Genomic DNA, 21,196 nt, shown 5'->3' on the forward strand with positions numbered 1-21,196 from the left:
CAAAGTTCAAATGTGATGAGTTTTATGAATGCTGCAAGGCTCCTGTTGATCTCTGAGGAGTTATCATGTGTCCTGGCCCTTGTAATTATATTGAGCTCCATTAAATGAGTGTCTTATTGCTTGTTACTGGGGACTCACAGATTTTCACTGGACCCTCTTACGACATTGTCTGCCTCCCACACACCTCATGCCTCTTCTTGCCTTCTTCGCATGACAAAAACCCACCCCAGTAAGTCCAATTTATTTTTTGAGACGGAAGTTGCCGCAATCTCCTGCTGTATGCAGGAGAAGCCGCGTGATCAAAATGGCCGACTGAATGGGCCACATGCACGTTGTTTACTTCTTCTTTCAAAAGAGGAAGTAATGGACAAATGCACTGGTGGAAAAGTGACAGTAAGGAAACACGATTTTCCCTTGCGATGACGCTGCAGCACTAACCTAGGTTTGGTTTCCTTTGGAAGGAGGTCCCTGGTGGTTTCTTCGCATTTTGTAGTATTTATATTTATTTGCAACTATTCAAATTGAGTATGGTTGGAGGTCCAGTTGTAATACTCCAACAGAGAACCAAAGTCCATTTCTCCCATCTCAGATCTGCAGGGAGACAACCAGAACCCTAAGATTTTTACAGAGCCCAAACTCTGCTCTTTGTCTCTCTGCCTTTTTGACAGCCAGATCACATAATTCCCACCAGGAATTGGGGAGTGGGTGGAAGAAAGGCATGCATTCCCCCCACCCATCCACAAATGACTTTTTCCAGAACAACCCCCATCTACCTCCTTATCATTGAAGGCCATTACCAATAATTTCTCTAAGAAAGAAGCTATTTGCCTGGACCATTAAGGTAATTTCCAGTAGTCTTACTGGTTTCATTAACTTTCTCCTAGCCAATCCCCCATCTGAAAACAAAAATATTTACCCAGAATGCATTGTGCATTCTTCCTTCAGGTATAGTCCAGTAATCTTTTAGCATCCTAATATTTATTTATTTATTTATTACATTTATATACCGCCCCATAGCCGAAGCTCTCTGGGTGGTTTACAAAAGTTAAAAACAGTAATAATAATAATAATAATAATAATAATAATAATAATAATAATAATAATAATAATATCACCATTTATTATTTCTAAACTCAGGGTTGCTGTGTGGAAAACCTTCAATGGCACTGCAGAGGCCATGGAGATATGTCATCAAAGTAAAGCATAGAATGACTGGGTTCGTACGACACAACAACTTACCATGATGAGAAGCAATGGTGGAACTGAAACTGAAGACTGAAACAAGCTACCTTAATAACCCTCCAACACTTTTTTTTCTAAATGAAAAAGTCACAAATGCCTTTTGTCACTGGTCTGGGACTTGGTCTCTTCACTCATTTGGGTTGCCCTCTTCTGCATCTTTCCAGTTCTGCAATATCCTTTTTGTGACAGGGTAACCAGAACGGTGCCCCTAATTCTGAATGCCACCACACCATTGATTTATATAAGGTATTGTGTTACTGACATTTTTATTTTCAATCCTTTCCCCCATCCCTAACACAGACTTTGCCTTTTTCATTGTTCCTACACACTGAGTTGATGTTTTCATTGAGTTATCCCCATAATCCAAAAGATCTCATTCCAACACAGCCACAGAAGTTCACATCCCAGCAGCGGATATGTGAAATTGGGATTTATTTATTTATTTATAGCAAAACCAACTGGCATGGATCACTTTATATACTTGCAGAAGCTGGACTTTATTCTCCATGTTGTTGCCCATTCACCCAGTCTGGAAATATCTTTCTGGATGGAATCTGCTTATTATTATTATTATTATTTTTATTTATTTATATAGCACCATCAATGTACATGGTGCTGTACAGAGAAAAACAATAAAATAGCAAGACCCTGCCGCATAGGCTTACATTCTAATAAAATCATAATAAAACAATAAGAAGGGGAAGAGAATGCACCAAACAGTAGGGGTGTGCACGGACCCCCCACTCCGCTTCACTTCCAGATCCACGATTTGCGGATCGGGCCGCTCCGCCCTGCCCCCGATCCGCCTATGTCCACTCCGCTCCGAGCTCCGGATCCGGATCGGAGCTCCGTTCCCCCCCCCCATAGGCTTGCATTAAGCTAAAAAAGTATACAACTTTTTTTCTGTTAAAGTTAGAAACCTCAAGTTTGGCACCATGACACCTCATGGAGGTATACACACGCACGCCAAGACTCAAGGCAATCCCATCATCCCCTGATTTTTGGGGAATTTATGAAAATCGGGCAACCCATTCACACCCCTTTCCATAGCTCCGTCAATTTGCACTTTAGAAACCTCAAACTCGCCACCATGATAGCTTGTCCAGGGATACATACGCACGCCAAGACTCAAGGCAGTCCCAGCGGCAGAGCCCGGTAAAGGACCAAGGGAGAGGGGGACCTTACCAGCCTCCGTCCGTGGTCCGTCGCCGTCTTCAATTGAGCCCGCGGTTCCACCAGGAAGTCTGGGCCGCAAGCGGCCCAGGCTTCCTGGTGGAACCGCGGGCTCAATTGAAGACGCTGACGGACCGCGGACGGAGGCAGGTAAGGGAGAGGAGGGCGGGGGGGGGTTACCGGGCCCTGCCGCCGTCGCCGCATGGGCGACAGCGACAGCGGCAGGGCCCAGTAAACCCAACTTACCTTTCCAGCAGAGCTCCGGATCGAGGCGAAGGATCCGCCTTCTCCTCAATCCTCTTCGCCACGCTCCGCCGGCCCCCCAATCCTCTTCGCCTCCGCCTTAAGGTCAGGCGAAGCCCCCCGCTCTGCTCCTGCTTCTCCGGTCCGATTAGAAGCGGAGCACATCCCTACCAAACAGGCACAGGGTAGAGTAAAACTAACAGTATAAATGTCAGAATAAAATCAAGTTTTGTTTCAGCTCAGACCTGGGTTCTAGTCCCCACTTGGCCATGAAGCTCACTGGGTGCTTTGGGCAAGTCACAGACTGTCAGCCTAACCTACCCCACAGAGTTCTTGTAAGAATAAATTGGAGAGGAAGAAGGTTATGTAAACCACTTTGGACTCGTTGGAGGAAAATAGGCAGGATATGAAAGAAAGAAAGAAAGAAAGAAAGAAAGAAAGAAAGAAAGAAAGAAAGAAAGATGCCCCAAATTTTAATCCAGAAGAAAACTCTGCCTCATTTAAAAATAGTTTAGGAAACATTACTTTGGAACTGAATTTTCAAAATGGGAGGGAAGGAGGTTGTTCTCAAACTCAAATGTCTTTTCCACTGATAGATAATGTGGCAGGTCAGCATGTTTACCTGGGACATGAAATCTTTTAGTTCCATGAATATAATTTTAACACACATGGAAAAGAATGTCTCCATTCACTTTTATTATAAATCTTTGTGATTTGTCACTGAACTGGGTGTGTGTGGCTTCTTGCTTATTGGATCAGCTTATAGTTCTACACACACAGTGTAAATCAATGGAGTGAAATGTAGCCATTGACAGCCTTTACAATATGGGCAATTCTTAAGAAATCCTCTCTCTTTGAATAGAAAGGGCTTTCTGACCTATTGAAGCATATCACACATAGCCATCAGTGAAGGCTATTGCTTTAATACCATGAAATCTAACAATTATAAAAGGTACCTGTGGCACATATTTCTAGGGATTAGAACAGTGACAGGGTTAGATTTTTCTACCTTTTATTTTTATGCATACTTGTTCTACTTCTAAATGAACATCAATGCTGAAACAGCCCCTCTTTCCTGGTATCAAATTGGCACCAACATGCATGCCCTGCAAAGCTTTTTCTTCTTTGTGCTTCCATTATACTTTGAATATGTCCATATAAGACTTTCCCGGTGCTGCCTGAGGATTTGCTGCCTTATGAAAAGTATGATGTCAAGCAACTACTAGACAGGTGTGAGAGAAGGATATAGATAGAGATCCTCAGTTAGCCTGCAATCCTATGCTTACCTTTTGATGGGGATTCTACTGACCTCAGTAAGGCTCAGTGTTGGATAATACTGCATGACCTTTTGTACTGTATGACCTTTTCGGAGGCCTGAGCCTTGGAATAAAATGTCATCTGGTCAGTCTTTGAAACATGGAGACTAAGGGAGTCATATGTGCAATTGCTCTGCTTCATTTGTGTATTCTTACAGCGGTTCTGGATGCCATTGGCTTCCATTGGTAGCCCTCCCTGTGTTTTCCCACTGCTTCTTCCATCTTTTTTTTTTTTAACCGGACGAAAACCTGTTCAGACAGAAAAGACGGAACATCTGCACAATGCTATTTGATTGCTAGCGCATAGTCAGGAATGTATTGCAGGGATGTTTTAGTGTTGGATATGCAAATAAGGCTGGAGATATGTTTCTTTCTCCCCAGAGAGTCCAAGGAGGTGATTTCTGCTCTTGCTGGGTAAAATCATTCCATGTTTGCTCTGGTAAACGTTTTGCAGGGTTTTGCATTTCTTTATAAATTGGAGAAGCCTCTTTGACTACAGGGAAAAGTGAGACATATACATCCATGTTCATGTCTCACTGTCTCTATGTGCATAATAATAATAATAATAATAATAATAATAATAATAATAATAATAATAATTTTCTTACCCGCCTCTCCACTTGGATCGAGGTGGGGAACAACAGTAATATAAAACATATTAAAAACTGATTTAAAACATAGCATACATGATTAAAACATCCTTAAAACAGCCTAAAAACGTCTCACTATCCATATCCCTAAAAACTGATTTATAACATAGCATACATCCTTAAAACAGCCTAAAAACATGTCTCACTATCCACATCCCTAATGCCTCTTCCAGCTTTAAAAGACATTGGCCGTCTCCAGCTTAAATTTAGTTTTAAGTAAGAAATAAATGGGTATACATAAGGAGACATGGACTGAAGGGCATGAATTGAGTTGAGTTGATACAAGCAAGTGCACCTCCTAAAGCAATACTGAACTTCTAATAATAATGAGGCAGTATCAGGGCTGGCCCAAGACATTTTGCTGCTTAAGGCAAAGATGGTGCCCCTTCCCCACCCCATTCGACATACAGAAGCTGGTGGGACTGGCAGGTGAATTCTACTTCAACCCCAGCGATGTAATAGCGTCCTCCACTGCACCCAAGGGGAGCAGGGTGGGCTGCACAGCACAGAGAGTTCTAGTTTCCAAAAGAGGGGGCAGCTAAGTGAGCTCATGAGGAATGGCCTCACTCTGCCCAATGGTAGAGCTGGCCCTGGACATTATATACATTTAATAAATATATAATTTGACTTCATTTATTTCATTAAGTGTGACATTCGGAGTTCTTGACAGTTCCCTTTTACAAGAGGGACAATCCTACTCTGTTAGAAATCAATGGCAAAAGGATAATCCTGGGTCCAGCTCCAGCTGAGAGCCCCCTCCCTCCTGCTGTCAACTGTCTCTGCAGAGGCCACCAGTGAGGGAGGAAGCAGCAGCCAGGCACCTCTCCACCGTGCCTGGGTCCAGCTCCAGCTGAGAGCCCCCTCCCTCCTGCTACCAACTGTCTCTGGAGAGGCCACCAGTGAGGGAGGAAGCAGCAGCCAGGCACGTCTCCACCGTGCCTGGGTCCAGCTCCAGCTGAGAGCACCCCTCCCTCCTGCTGTCACCTGTAACTGCTAAACTTTCCAACTAAGATTGTAGTGCCTGAATTTGCTTTCCCTTTCCCCCTCCTCCTCCTCCCTCCCAATCCCCTTTCCTTTTGTGTCATGTCTTTTAGATTGTAAGCCTGTGGGCAGGGACTGTCAAGCAATACTTTTGTAAGCCGCCGTGAGAGCCTTTTTTGGCTGAATGGCGGCATAAAAATCCTTAAATAAATAAATAAATAAATAAAATAATTGAATTTGACATAGCAGGATTGTGGCCAAGAATGTAGCCAACTTCAGAATGGGAGAGAAATCATTCTTTCTTTCTTTTTTTAAAAAAATATTTTTTTTTATCCTTGTATCTTTCATTGAGGATCGTTTGCTGATCTTTCTTCCCCTTGAAAATCTCCCCCTGGATTTAAAGACTAGGCTGACAGTTGTTAAGCGGCTAAAATCAAGCAACTTGTTATAAAACTGCCCTGTGTTTTAAGTGTTTTTTTTTAAGGTGAAGAGGCAGTGTTGGGGAAAAGAATCCTAGAATTTAATTAGAAAGCTTTTCCGCATAGGAAAACTGCTTGTAAAGTAGGTTTAGTAGCGGTTTGGGTTCCAACTGAGTATTTCACTAGGATCTACTGGGATTTACTGTCTGTCAGGAATCGTGCAAAAGATTTGTGCACCCAAAGCCAAATTATGAATAAAATGGCTGGCACTTTTCCAGATCAGCAGTGATTGAAAAATGCCTGGCATCCCACCCCCTCCCCACCCGCGCTCTGCAGCTTTTGCAAAAGTAACAGCACAGTTATTAGACTATGACTGAACCATGTGTACTATCACGGTACCTGAGATCTATTGCAATGACATCTCATCCAAATGCATATAAAGCTTAAGTTTCCGACCCCACCTGAAAACTGCTCCTTTGTTTTAGAGCTGAGCCCAAAGTAGCCCCCTATGTTTGAATTTGTTTTCGCTATTGCAGAAAAATTCTGCATTTGTTTGGCAGTCAGCCTGAAATGTCATTTAGACTTATCTGCATTTCCAGGAGCATGCATTATTGGGAAGGCCCTCCTGATCATGTTCACTGATATAATGCTATCATGTGTCACAGTTTTGTCTTGTTGGCTGTGTGAATCCACATGATGCAGTTTATAGAAGCAAATAGAGCCAGAGAAAGAGGTTTCCATGGATGTGGTAACCCACAGAAACTCTAGAGAAAGTAGATTTCCAGATGTTTTGGACAGGGCTAGCATCATGGGTAGGCATGATGATCAGGCACCAGCCAAGGCCCACACCCCAGCAGGGGCATACTTACAGACAAAAGCCTATGGAGTTGCTCCTCTTCTTCACCATGGCAACCTGCCTTTCACTCTGGCCCAGACAATAGTGGTGGTGACAAGGAGGAAGAGTGTATGCCACTGCGTACTTGCTCACTGGCTCTCTGCCAGTCAAGCAAGCATGTGGTAACAATAATAAGAAACAGGATGAGGACCACGAACAGCTGGTGCCCATGGTGGTGAGAAAGTAGACTGACTGAGAGAGGGGGGCCTATTGAATGTATCTTGCCCAAAGGCCCTCAAAAATCTGGACCTCCCAGCCTTCCTGACCACTGGCCATGCTGGCAGGGGTTTCTGGTAGTTGAAGTCCAAATCATCTGGAGATCTACCTTCTGTGCAGCATTGCCCTAGAGGCCCAATGGCAGCTCCGATGGCATCGGCCACATTTTTTGAGAGAATGAGCATAAGAAAAAAACATAGCTCATTTGTGGGAAGAGATACTTCATGATTAGAAATGAGGTAATGCCAATGGGCAGTGGAAACCTAGTGTATTATGGGAAGTGCCATAAAGAAAGATGCACTGAAAACATCTGAATGAAAATTATATATTTTAATAAGAACATTCTCTTACTCAGCGAATAGTTTTTTCTTTCCTTGCAAGGGTGTTTCTATGAAATAAAATATGGACATGCCAAAGCACTATATTAAGAGTCACACCAGTGCAAAGGAAGTGGACTGCTAACTAGGGGTGTGCATGGACCCCCCCCCCCCCGATCTGCTTCTCTTCCAGATTCGCAACTTCCGGATCAGATCCGCTCTGCTCCGCTCTGCCTACGGTCCGCTCTGCTTCGCTACGAAACTCCGGATCCGGATCGGAGCTCCGCTTTCCCCCCCATAGGCTTGCATTGAAATCCCAAAAAGCCTTGCATTGAAATCCAAAACAACTTTTTTTCTGTTAATGTTAGAAACCTCAAACTTGGCACCATGATAGCTTATCCATGTATACACATGCATGCCAAGCCTCAAGCAAATCCAAGCCTCCCCTGATTTTTGGGGAATTTTTGAAAATTGGACACCCCATTTTCAGACATGGGATTTTCTCTGACATTTTGATGGATAAAAAACTTTGAAGTGGGCACCCTCACAGATGCCATCTAGATCCACATTCATGGCAAGTTTCAAGCAAATCCCATCATCCCCTGATTTTTGGCGGGGGTTTAACCTTTTAACTCACCCCAATTCAAGTCCCATGCTAGAACTCCATCAATTTTCACATTAAAAATGTCAAATTAGGCACCATGACACCTGATGCATGTATACACATGCATGCCAAGCCTCAAGCAAATCCAAGCCTCCCCTGATTTTGGGGAATTTTTGAAAATCGGATACCCCAGTATCTCAGGGATTTAAAGCTGCAGATGGCCATTTCAATGGAAATCCCAACATGCCATGAATTGGGGAGTAGATAAACCTAAATATGAATCTTCTTCCACACTTGAAAAACTGATTTGGAACTTCAAAAAGTCTAAGTGAGCGCAGGAAGGGCTTATCCCCTGAGTCAAAGCAAGACACACACAAACCATCCCTGCGAGGCGGGCACAGAGGAAGAGGACTGGGAGCAAGCATGCTGGAGGCTTGTGGGCACGAACCACAAAGCCCATCATGTAGTACAGCTCCCAGGCACCAGGCGGGCAGAGAGGCAGGCAGAGATATGCCATAGATCTATGGGGGAGTCAGTCCCGGCAGATGCCCCACCACAGCAGCACTCAGGGGGAGGAGGGAATGCAGGCAGGCAGGCAGGCAGCAAACATTTCTGGGGGCACAAGGAAATGAGCCAAGGATTGTTTCAAAGCCAGCAGTAATGCAAACCATCCCTGCAAGGTGGGCACAGAGGAGGAGGACTGGGAGCAAGCATGCTGGAGGCTGGTGGGCACGAACCACAAAGCCCATCATGTAGTGCAGCTCCCTGGCACCAGGTGGGCAGAGAGGCAGGCAGAGATATGTCATAGATTATTATGAACCACAATGAAAGCCTGCCTGACTTCACTGAAGAGGAAAAGCCAGGAGAGCTTGGGCTATGGGGTGTATAAATATGTAATAAATAAATAAATAAATAAACAAAGGAGGGGCGGAATTAAAAGCAGCAGCGTTGCTGAATAAACAACAAGAAGATTTTTTTAAAAAAAGGCTATGTCTGTCTTTTACCAGTAAGAGGAAAGTGGACGTGCCCAGGGGGAGGGTGAATTATGCCAATTTGACTGGCCCTAAGTAAGTACCAGTCTTTAAGAAGCTACCTGACACTTCAACTCATGACAGGCATTAGCTTCTAGAAGTTCTTGATTGTTTAAACTTTGGAGTGTTCGGATGACACTCCAAGAGCAGGAGTGTGTGCACTGGGCATGTCCACATGCCCTAGGGGAGCTAATCCCCTTGCACCACATCTATTCAGTTGTTTACCAAGGTTAGGGTGGGTAGCAGTGCTGTGTTTCCTATCTGTTATTTATTTGCTTAGTATATGATTTCAGGTTGTGTTTGTGCATTTGGTGGGGCTACTGTTTAAAAAAAAAACACTGGGAAAAGTCCATTCAGAGACTAAGAAAGAGAAGTTTCCCAGTATCCCAAGTTACTAAGTATCCTGTTTTGCCTATCCCCCCCTCCAACTTTGGGATTGGAGGATGCTTCATCAGGTGATCATGACTGGGAGTTGAATCTGCCTCTCAGCACTTCAGAAAGGTACCTCTCCTGCTTTTTTTACTCTATCTTTTAAAAAATTATAGCAAGCAAACCGCACCATGCAGAGTGCTGAAAATAGGCTCAAAATTACCCCCACCCACGACTCTCTAAGCACACCAAGTTTCAAATAGTTAGCTTGAAAAACAAAAAAGTTATCCACTAATCTTTTCCGCAATGCAATCCTGTGGGCAAAAAAATCCAAAATGGCGGGCGGAGCGCTCCCCAAAAAGAGGAGCGCTCCGCTTATGGTCGCTTCTCTTCGCCATGCTTCTCCAGCCCCCCAATTCGCTTCTCCTCCACCTCAGGAGGAGGCGGATCAACCCAATTCGCTGTTGCTTTTCCGATTCTAAGCAAAGCGGATCACACCCCTACTGCTAACACTCTTATTATGTACTGTGATAAAGCGGTTCTTGTTTCTATTGGAATCAAATGATACATTACAGAAAGAGATGTAGATTGTGTGATGTAAAGTGATGCTGGTTTATATTAGGCATGTGCATTTTTACAGAAATACATTTTTGTTAAAGATATGTCTGTGTTCTGCACATATAGTTTGTACTTCAAAGTGACTCCAGAGTTGTGATAGACCGATAAAAGGGGTATTTAGTAACCAAAACTCCCATTAAGTGCAGAGTTTAGCGTTTATGTGCCAAAGAGCAAGTCGCTGTACAATCCAATTTCTTAATTCCATGCTGCAGCATGAGGTAATAAACATCCCATAAATCATTCATTAACTGAACAGCACATGTAAAGTTCACAAAGGATTAGATAAAATAATGGTTTAGAATTATACAAATTGTTTTTGATTGGTACCCCAACCCAATGTACCCCAATGTACCCCACAGCAATGAATTTTAATCCTGTTGTTATGTTTTTTTTATGTTTTTCAACTTTGTATATTTGTTTTTAATGTTTACTGTTTTTAACTTTTGTAAACCGCCCAGAGAGCTTCGGCTATGGGGCAGTATATAAATGCAATAAATAAATAAATAAATAAATAAATAAATAAATAAATAAATAAGAATGACATGGGTTTTAGCTGATATCTGCACAATGTTCCACATTTCTGTATTTTGCTGGGGGGCGGAGTGTTATTAGATGGCCAATGTGAGGAACAATTTCTTATGTCTATCCTTTTGACTGCAATTGTGATGGCCCAGGCATAGAGAAACATTTTTGCCAAGGGCCAAAAAGTTTTGGGAAGTTAATGGCAGGCATCCCCAAGCTGGTACCCTCCAGTTGTTTTGGCTTCCATCAGCCAACATCGCCAATGGTCAGGAATGCTGGAAGTTGGAGACCTAAACAGGTTGGGGACAGCTGGTTTATGGGCACAAGCTGGTGAAAGTGAATCTCAATTCGAGCCCCTTTCATGTGTTTCAGAAAGGGGCTTTGTGTGATTAAAGGGGAAGCCAAGCTGTGCTGCTGATCTCACCCTTGGGGTCCACATGGATGTTTGCAGGGGGAAAACCCTGCGTATGTAGACCTCTATGTTCACAGGTTTCCCCAGTAGCTGTAACCTTGACTGCAGAATATTTCAGCTCCTAGGGAAGTCTATGCACACAGAGGTCTATGCATGTAGGATTTCCCCTTGAAAACACCCATGCCTAATGTATGGGCATTGTCATGTCTAACCCTACTGCTCCTGTTTTGGAAGAAGGTGTTTCAGGTAATCAATCCCAATCAGATTCAGAAATAGAAGAAGCAGCGCCAAACACTAGCCAGCCTGTACCAATGGGGGAGAAAGCTCTCACGGGCAATTCACCAGCTGGGAGCCAGCCCTCTCCAGAGCTTATCTCCTCAAGGCCAAATCCTACAGAATCGGGGGAAGTGAGGGTGCTTCTGGCAGCGAGAGTTCCGTAACACTAACTGATGCTAGAATCCACCAGAAGCTGAAACGCACGGCCCGAAAAGGAGCCATGAGAAAGTCGGAGAGATTATGCCAGAACCGACACCAGACCAAGTGCTTTGAAGTTACGATCATTTGAGAAGTAACTTCTTTCTCTTCTTGAACAGACAATTGTCTTGCTTAGTTTGCATAGTGTTGCCTCAGGAGTCGTTTCTAAGAGGTAGCCTTTATTCAGGTAGAAGAGACATTTGTTGTTTAATAAAAGCTTTGTAGATTACTTAGCAAGCTTAATCATTTGCTTTTCGTCGAAAGTACAGGCGGTTTGAGAGACACAACAGGCATTGAGGGCAGGGCCAGGGGAAACTGTGTGATTTCAGGGGCAGGGCTAGTAGTGCCCCACCCCAAAGGGGCTTCGTCTATAACACATGAAAGAGGAGGGGCCCTGGCTCAGTGGTAGAGTGTCTGCTTGACCTGCAGAAGGTCCCAGGTTCAGTCCCTGGCATCTCCAGGTAGGAGATGAACTTCTGCCCTTAAAAGAGACACAGGTGTACTTTGGAGTATCAGAGATCTCATAAAAATGTTCTGAACCACTTCCATAGTGGAGACACTTGTATTTCTCCATACCTCTGCAACACACATCAATTGCAGAAACTACCTTGTTCAGAAACACCTCAACTGCAGGTGCAATCAAACTCCCTCCATGGGAGCAAGAGAATTGCATTCAAGATTGAATGGAGTGAGAAGATTTCAGTTTAACTACATCTAAGTATTGCTTCCAAGGAAGTGGGGCATTAAAACATAGCTCCGAATATCTAATATTACGCAGCTGTTCAACGAGCTTGTTGTCCATTTTTCATGTATGAGTATTTCTCTCCCCCTGCCCTGCCCCCAAATTACTATTTTGGTCTTTAGTATATAGAAATGCTCTTCTATATAAAACTTATATATATCATCCTTCACCAAATCAGATTCCAGGGGTGACGCAGTTACAACAATGTAGATAATAAATTATTTTAAACCCAAAACAATTCAATAAAACACTAATCTCAAGCAACCATAAGAAAAGACATCCTATCTATCTATCTATCTATCTATCTATCTATCTATCTATCTATTCTTTACATTAGGAACAAATGACTTCACTTTTGTGTCATCAACAAAGGCTCTGTTCAGAAGACACCTTAAACGATGGCTTTAACCACGGTGAATAAGCCATTTTGCCTTATTCACCATGGTTAAACCTGTAGCTCAAGGTGACTTTTGAACAGGGCAAGAACCTTCTCTAGTGCACTGAAGAGAATTTATTCCTTATATCACAGAAGACTGGACCAATAATATTACTACTGTCCACAGAGAATCAACCTCTTTCCCCTCCTCATTTTGTAGTTTCCACAGTCAAAAAGAAACTCTTGCTTCAACTAGCCTTCCCCAACTTGATTCCTTCTAGATGTTTTGGTCTTCAGTTCACATCAGCCCCAAACAGCATGGCCAGTATGCTGGGCACTGTAGTCCAATATTTATGGAGGGCATCAGGTTGGGGACTGCACACCCACCCTTCCACCCACCATGTTTAAAAAGAGATGGGAAAGGAAGCTAACAGTTCTGACACGCTATAAAGTTGCATATGGCTAGCTAGATACATTTTTCTTAATACATGGATATAAAAAAATTGGTTCACTCTGGGTATACTTAAATGCTAAAGCATAGCCTTTTCTTTTTTAACGTAGGATTAGTGTAAACAATTAGTTCTAGAGTAGCTCCAGCTACTACAGTGGGACTAATCTGAATGAAACAGCTTTGGAATCACATTCACTGGCTTCTAACCATAATCCTATCATGCCTCTGTGACGATAGCATCCTCCTGATCTGTGTACGTACCCACGCAAGCAACATGAAACTAGTCACAGTAGAAGAGGCCCTTACTGTAGGCTGGATGGCTGAATAAGGTTTTCTAAAATTGCAGTATTTACGGAATTGTACATGGCGCTTATAGAAATGCTATTAGCACGAATGGCATTCACTATGGATTGGATACAAATATATTTATTTGGACTCATTGTCTACACTATGGGCCAGGGGCAGGTAATAATATTGTTATTTTTCTTACCCTGTCCTTGACCACCAAATACCAGTAACGGCTTACCCTAATTCTGGAAGATGCAAGATTATGAATCTTGTGACTCCATTCAGTTCCAGTGAAGTCAATTGAAGTATAGTGGCTGAAATCCAAATGCTTCAGTTTAGCTCATTTAGGTATTTCAGGATGTTTATGTCTTGTGCTTCCCAGGCATTTGCAATATTTTGGAGCCTGGGAAATCAACGACAACTCCAAGGAGACCGTTTATATTGGGATTGTGGTATGGCGGGGAGGTTTAAACCCATTCACATATACTGCAGTCCCAGTAACAGACCCAATGCCTAGCATGTAGAAGCTACCTTGGTCAGCTCCAGGTAGGGCTGGAAAAGATGGGCCAGATCTATACCAAGCAGGATATAACACTTTGAAAGCAGTTTGAAAATGGTATATGGAATGTGTCATGGGCCCCAACAGTTGTCAGTGCACTTCATTCTGGGCTCAATTCAAGGTGTTGGTCTTAACATTTAAACCACCAGTTTAGATGTCAAGACTGTCTAAAGAACCACCAGTCTCATTATCAACCTGCCCAAGTATTAAGATCATCAGGAGAAGCCCTTTTGAAGGCACAGAAGCCCATTAGTCAGGCACACATAAAAGGCCTTTCTCCTGTTGCCCTCAAATTGCCTATCCGCCACGCCCTGGCACATGGACGTGCGGGGGCCGTTGCGGGTGGGGGCGGAGAGACGCGGCGCTGGGGGCAAGCTATTGGCGCGCCCTCAGTGGGACCACTCGGGGGAGGAGGCAGCGCAGGATTTAAAGCGTTTTGCCCCTCCCAGCGCCCTCTTCGGCGCGAGTCTCCCTCCCTCCCTCCCTTGTAGGCAGTGTGGGTTCTCCGGTTGCCCGTTTGGGGGCCAAGTAGGAATTTTTTGCTCATATCCTAAGTTGGCTATGAGTTTTTTCGCCTACTTCACACTGTGAGACAAAGAGGGAGTAATAATTAAGTTAATCTGGCGTTACTGGTCACAATTTTGATTCGGCGGTTATTTGCGGGCATTGTGGGCGAGCATAGGAATGGTGAGCATTCTTTGGCACCGTTAGTGGTGAGGGGTAACGTCTGAGGCTCACAGCTGGGAGCCTTGTGGCAACAGCTGGTGAGATAGGGCTTACCTCTGAGGCCAACCTTTCTCACTCACCCGGAGTTTTGTAACACGGGGGGAGCGACACCGGAAGGCCTACCAACCCCATCCTGGGGAAGCCAGAGGGGGGGGTGGAATACAGGCCACACCTCTCTGGCTACGAATGACTCGCCCGATCCCTTTAAGGCCAGATGGATGGCCAAGATAGGATGCCCGCTTAGGCCTCCACCTCTTGCGGAATTTTCAATAAAAGTGGCCCTTATTTTAAATCCATTTTATGTTTGTCGTCTCTTTATTTACGCACTCCACTCACGCAACTATGGAATGTGCTTCCTCAAGAACTCTGTTGGCCTTCAGAAAGGGTATAAAGACACATCTCTTCAAGTTAGCCTTTTAAAATGTATAGTTTTGTATGTTTAATGTTTTAAATGTTCCCATTTTTATTGTTTTAAATTGTTATACACAATTGTTGTATAGAAAGGGTGTAAAGATGCATCTTTTCAATTTAGCCATTTAAAATGTGTAGTTTGTAATGTTTGAATATTCTCACTGTTTTTAACATTCTTATTTTTATTGTTGCAGGGTTTTATTGTTTCAAATTGTTGTACACTGCCTTGATGGCTTTTTAGCAGATGAGGCGCTATATAAATGTTAATAATAAATACATGTGCCTGTCACCCACCCCAGCTGCTATGAACACCAACAGATGTGTTAAATGCAAACATGGCTAAACATACTCTGGCCCTTAAGCCTTGTAGCTATACCAAAAGCACAAAACAATGACTGCATTATGTTTTAGTCTTTCCCTGGTCAAGCAGTTAACACAGTGTATAATTCTGTTTTTAGCAAAGGCACTATAATACTAATGACGGATCCACAGTAGGGCAGGGCAACGAATGAATAAAAATAAAAATAAACAGCATCAAAAATAAACACACGCACATACAGAACATAAAAGCAGAGGGTTGTGTATTGATAAATCAGTTTTGCATCCTTCAGAACATAATGTGTGAGGAATTGCAACCTACAGAGAGCCAAGTGTTTGCACGGCTAGCCAGATCCTAGCTAAAGCCCTGAATACAATGCGTCATTATGATTAATTGCGGGTAATGAGTGTTTTATGAACCTCAGAAAGAGAAGCATTTGTTTCCTGGGTCCTCCAGCTGCAGCCTCTTGTTTTTGTTTTAAAGCTTTAGCTGAACAAAGCCAAATAGATTATGAACCAACCAACCCCCCCCCCCCCTCTATTCTGCTACTATAGAACAATCCCTATCAGGATTGCTGGATCCTTTCCTACTTACACTTGTATACATTCACTGGCTTCTTTACATGAGTAAGCAATGAGAGCTGAATTTGGTCCACTGTAACAGTTTGTAGTTTTCTTTTCTTTTTGGGCAGTGAGGTGATAGAAAAAGGAAATCCACTCAAAAATAAAAGGACCAAGCCACATCTTTATAGATGTGGATTTATGCTGCTTTCTATGCCAGTGTATTCAGTTGCTTCGCTCTCCAGACAGGAAGTGACAGTGTAATGTGTGAACACCCTTACAGTCAGACAAAATCAAGCCTAGTTTGTGACGGCTGCTGAGATTGACGAGGCCTTCACAGCACCATTGCCCTCCCTCTTTCGTGGAAGTTTAAAGAGGGTCCAGATGATGTTTTCTTCTATTCTTGACCTTCTTGGGTTTTCTTACTGTTTCTTCCATCTTTTTCCTTAATACAGAAAATCTGTTAAGGAGAAGAAGATGGAACAGCTGTGCAAAGGCCTTCTGACTAAGAGGGCTAGAGGAGCCCTCTGTCTGGAAGCACGCGGTATCTCTAAATTAGAGATACTAAAAAAAATGTTATCACAACAAATGTCCTTTTTTTTTTTAGTAATTTAATCATCTTGGGTATATCCAATTGCAAGCCATAAAGTCTTATTTATTCACATTTTTCTCTCATCCTTCAAGGACCTCAGGGGAGTAAAACTTTTATCCTCACAACAGCCCTGTGAGGTACATTAGGCTGAGAGTGGTTGGCCTGAGGTCACCCAGTGAGCTTTATGGGTGAAAGGAAATTTGAACTGAGATCTTACCAGTCATAATCCAATACTTTAACCACTATGCCACAATGACTCGCGTTGTGAACCTTGTCCCCATAGGCGTGCACAGCACATTTCATTAGGTGGCTCGGCCAGGGATTTTTTTAAAAGGGTTTCACAGCACATAATTAAGACAAACCTGTTCTACATAACATCTTAATGTTAAAATCACTGAAATAAAGAAAAGGAGACATTCAATGTATCTGAAATTAACACCACTGGCTATGGAAGTTAGAGAACTATGGCAATAGGGGAAAGTTACATGTATTCCATTAGTCACCAGCAACACATCATTTTTTAAAATTCTTTTACAGAAAACATTCAAAAATTAGGCCTACTAATTGGTTTCATGAAGGAAGGACTTCTTCACACAGCACATAGTTAAGTTATGGAACTCACTACCACAGGATGTGGTGATGACCACCAATCTGGATGGCTTTAAAAGGGGGTTGGATAAGTTCCTGGAGGCAAAGCCTATCAATGGCTACTAGCCCTGATGGTTGTGTGCTATCTCCAGTATTTGAGGCAGTAAGCCTGCGTGCACCAGTTGCTGGGGAACATGGGTGGGAGGGTGCTGTTGCACCACGTCCTGCCTTGTTGGTCCCTGGCCGATGGCTGGTTGGCCACTGTGTGAACAGAGTGCTGGACTAGATGGACCCTTGGTCTGATCTAGCATCAGGGCATTTCTTATGTTCTTAAAATACATCCACACCAATATCAGGAAAGCTGTCACACTTAAAACATGTTCAATAGTCAGGAAATTTCTGAATCAGTAAAAGACAGCATGAGTTGGTAAAGCCCATCATGTTCATCTAGAAAGACCACCACTCGTAAGAAAAAAGAGATGATGATAAATAGTAATGGCAAACCTGTTAATTTTTAAAAACAAATTTTTTAAGAGGGATGAACAGTTATCAGCAATTGTTTAAAAACATACAACATCCCATTTATATCAAACAAATTGGAGAGGAAGGTCTATGGGTCAAAATGCATTATTTAAAAATGAATTACTGTTTTCTAGCACCAACAAGTTCCACTTCTTCCTTTGCACTACTCAAGCAAGCGAGCCAAACCACATACCACAGAGGATGACTAAAAACAACTATCTATATCTATGTTGAGAAAGAATTTCCTTCATGACTCAAAATTCCTGATCCCACCCAGCAAAAGTTTTGGGAAATTCACTCATATTGGCATAGGTTGAGATATTTTGCTGGTCAAATTTACCATCAGTAGAATTCCAATGGAAATACCTTAATGGAAATGTCTTTGTGACTTTTAACAATTTTACTTTGGGCTTTCAGTCTAGAGAAACTGCAGGTGGATGATATGAAATAACTAACAATTACAGGAGAAGTGAAAAACCCTTCTCCATCCAACACCCCACCATTAGGCTGACCACATGAAAAGGAGGACAAGGCTCCTGTAAATTTAACAGTTGTATTGAAAAGAGAATTTCAGCAGGTGTCATTTGTATATATGGGGAACCTGGTGAAATTTCCTCTTCATCAGAACAGTTAAAGCTGCAGGTGCCCTGCCCTCTTTTAAATCTGGTCACTCTAGTATAGTTCCTGCACTTTAACTGTTGTGATGAAGACGGAATTTCACCAGGTTCTCCATATACACAAATGACATTCCCTTTTCTATGCAACTGTTAAAGATACAGGAACCTTGTCCTCCTTTTCATATGGTCACCCTACCCACCATGCCTATTGGCACAAGATCCAATAGTTAAATAAAAAAAAAATCAGTGAATTTGTTGGAAAACCTTAGGAAAATTTAAAGCAGTTCTGTGATTTGTATCACTGCTTCAGTGTGCTGAACTATCCTTGTCATTTTATGAACGGGGTATGACTTTATTTATTTATAGTTTCTTCTATTTTATTTCTATGGGGAAAATAAATGTAATGAAGTCCAGAACACAGATGCAAGAAATGGAAGGGGGGAAATCAAGTCAGGGATTTGGATTTTTAAATTGTTGAGGGGGGAATTTACACACTTTTTGGCACCAGGGACAGGTTTTGTGGAAGACAATTTTTCCATGGATGGGGGGTGGGGTTTGTTGAGGGGATGGTTTTGGGATGATTCATGCACATTACATTTATTGTACACTTTGTTTCTATTATCATTACATTGTAATATATAATGAAATAATTATACAACTTACCATAATGCAGAATCAGTGGGAGCCCTGAGCTTGTTTTCCTGCAACTAGGTGGGTTAGGCTGAGAGACTGTAACTGGCCCAAAGTCACCCAGTGGGTTTCAATGGCCAAGTGGGGACTAGAACCTGGATCTGGCAAGTCACAGTCCAACACTCAAACCACTATGCCACACTGGATTAGATAATGGCAGGGCCTGCCCCATAGAAAATGAATGGAGAACCTCCAGCCCACAGGCTGGATGCAGCCCCTGGGGGTTTCCATCCCTGTGCAAGCAAGCTTCTTTTACTGTTAACTCTGATCACTGATTGCGGATAAGAGGATATTTAAAAGCATTTATCCTTTAAATATCCTGCAAAGAATGGGATAGTTGCAAAGATTTTGAGCAGTGCCTTTTGCAGGCAAGAGAGCTGCTGCCCAGAATTAAGGTGTGCATTTTACAGACCAGAGACCTGCTTACTTGTGAGTAGACATGCAGAGACTTTGAATTTGGGATGCTCTTTAAAAGTGTTGCGGAGTAATTCATTCAGAAGTCTTGTCCTGCTTGCTTCTGAGTAGGGCTAGACACACAGAGAGACGCGCGGGCAGGCAGGTAGAGCGTGCTCGCCCAGAGCCCCCTGCCACGACACAGGCTCTGAACAACAGACCGGGCCGAGGCTACTCCCTGCTCAAGCCAAACACCACTGCTTGATACGCCTGAGGCAAGTGATAAAACCCACCTTCCTCCAAACTATGTGGAGAAAGGGGTTTAAATGGAGAAGGATTTTAATATATAAAATAAAACACTGTGAGTTATATGTGCTGAGGTGAATGATTATCAGAGTGGGTGCTAAATGTGTAAATTTCAAATGATAAATGCCAAACAGACACATGGGATTTTTGTGGTAGTTTAAAAACAAAACAATCAAAATTTATTTTTAAAAGTTCACAAGTTTTGTTTCAAATAAACCATTTAAAAACCTTTTTGAAACCTTTCATACAATCCTTTCACTCAATCACATACGCGCTTTCCTTTTTCTCACACAATCACTCTTGAACTTTCTTTATACTGTTAGTTTTACCCTACCCTGTGCCTGCTTACCCTACCCTGTGCCTGTTTGCATTCTCTTCCCCTCCTTATTGTTTTACTATGATTTTATTGGATTGTAAGCCTATGCGGCAGGGTCTTGCTATTTACTATTTTACTCTGTACAGCACCATGTACATTGATGGTGCTATATAAATAAATAATAATAATAATAATTCTTTATTATCAGTATTGATTAATATACATCAACTACGTGCACACCACACTCCAAAGACACCACTCTCTACACTGACCCTCAAATTTCCCAGAACTTAAGTACCCTAAATACAGAGAGCACTAAAGACTGTAAGAGTACCTAACAAGTCCCCCTCAATCCCCTCAGTCATTCCCTTATATATATCACTCCTCCCCCTCCCAAGACATTCTAACTCCGCCCACTCAGGCCAACATTCTAAAAACCACAGACTTACACACTGCAGACATACATTTGGGAACTGACTTGTGGGGTGTAATGCCACACCCCCTTCCTCCTCCTCAGCAGCAGGAAAGGAGGCGCCGCCCCGCCCGCTACACTTGCGCACATGAGGAGGAGCAAGCAGGAGGAGGAGCAGGAGAAAGAAGGCAGGGGCAGCCACGGCTCAGTTTCCCTGCAGTTGAGCTCTGTGCAGCCGCCTTTGGCCTGCGTTTTCCCCACACACACATTGCAACGGGAAGTTTCCCGGCTTCAGATTCGGCGGTTACCTCGTTCCTCCTCAGTTGATGGCCCTGGAAGAGAGGCTTGCCCAAACACATTTGAAGAGTGGGCGGGGCTTAGCAGCAGATTAGGGGGTTCAGTTGAACCTGTTGTCTGCACGCCAATGCTTGTCCCCTACTGATATTTCTTCTCCCCCACCTTACCAGCACCATTGATCATGAGAAGCTCAGCAAACTCAATAGCTAAACATGGATTTGAGGCAATACATATTTTTCTCCATTAGTTCTCCCCCACTTTGTGTTATGATTTTAAACCTGAACAACTTGTCCTGAATTCTCAAATGACAGTTTTAAAGAGAGAGAGAGAGAGAGAAAGAGAGAGAGAGAGAGAGATGACTGCTTATTAGAGGGGAAAAGGCCAGACAACAACTTGGCATTCTAAAACTGCAGTAGATTTATTTTTAATTTGGTGATTGTGATGCTGATGCTGTGGGGTGTTTGGTGCTTTACCAAGTACGAGAGGACAGGTTTCTGGCCCAAGGAGCTTCAGCACAGGGGAAATAAATAGAAGGAGAAGGAAATGGAG

This window comes from Elgaria multicarinata, chromosome 2 (assembly GCF_023053635.1).
Source record: "Elgaria multicarinata webbii isolate HBS135686 ecotype San Diego chromosome 2, rElgMul1.1.pri, whole genome shotgun sequence".
Taxonomy (NCBI): domain Eukaryota; kingdom Metazoa; phylum Chordata; class Lepidosauria; order Squamata; family Anguidae; genus Elgaria; species Elgaria multicarinata.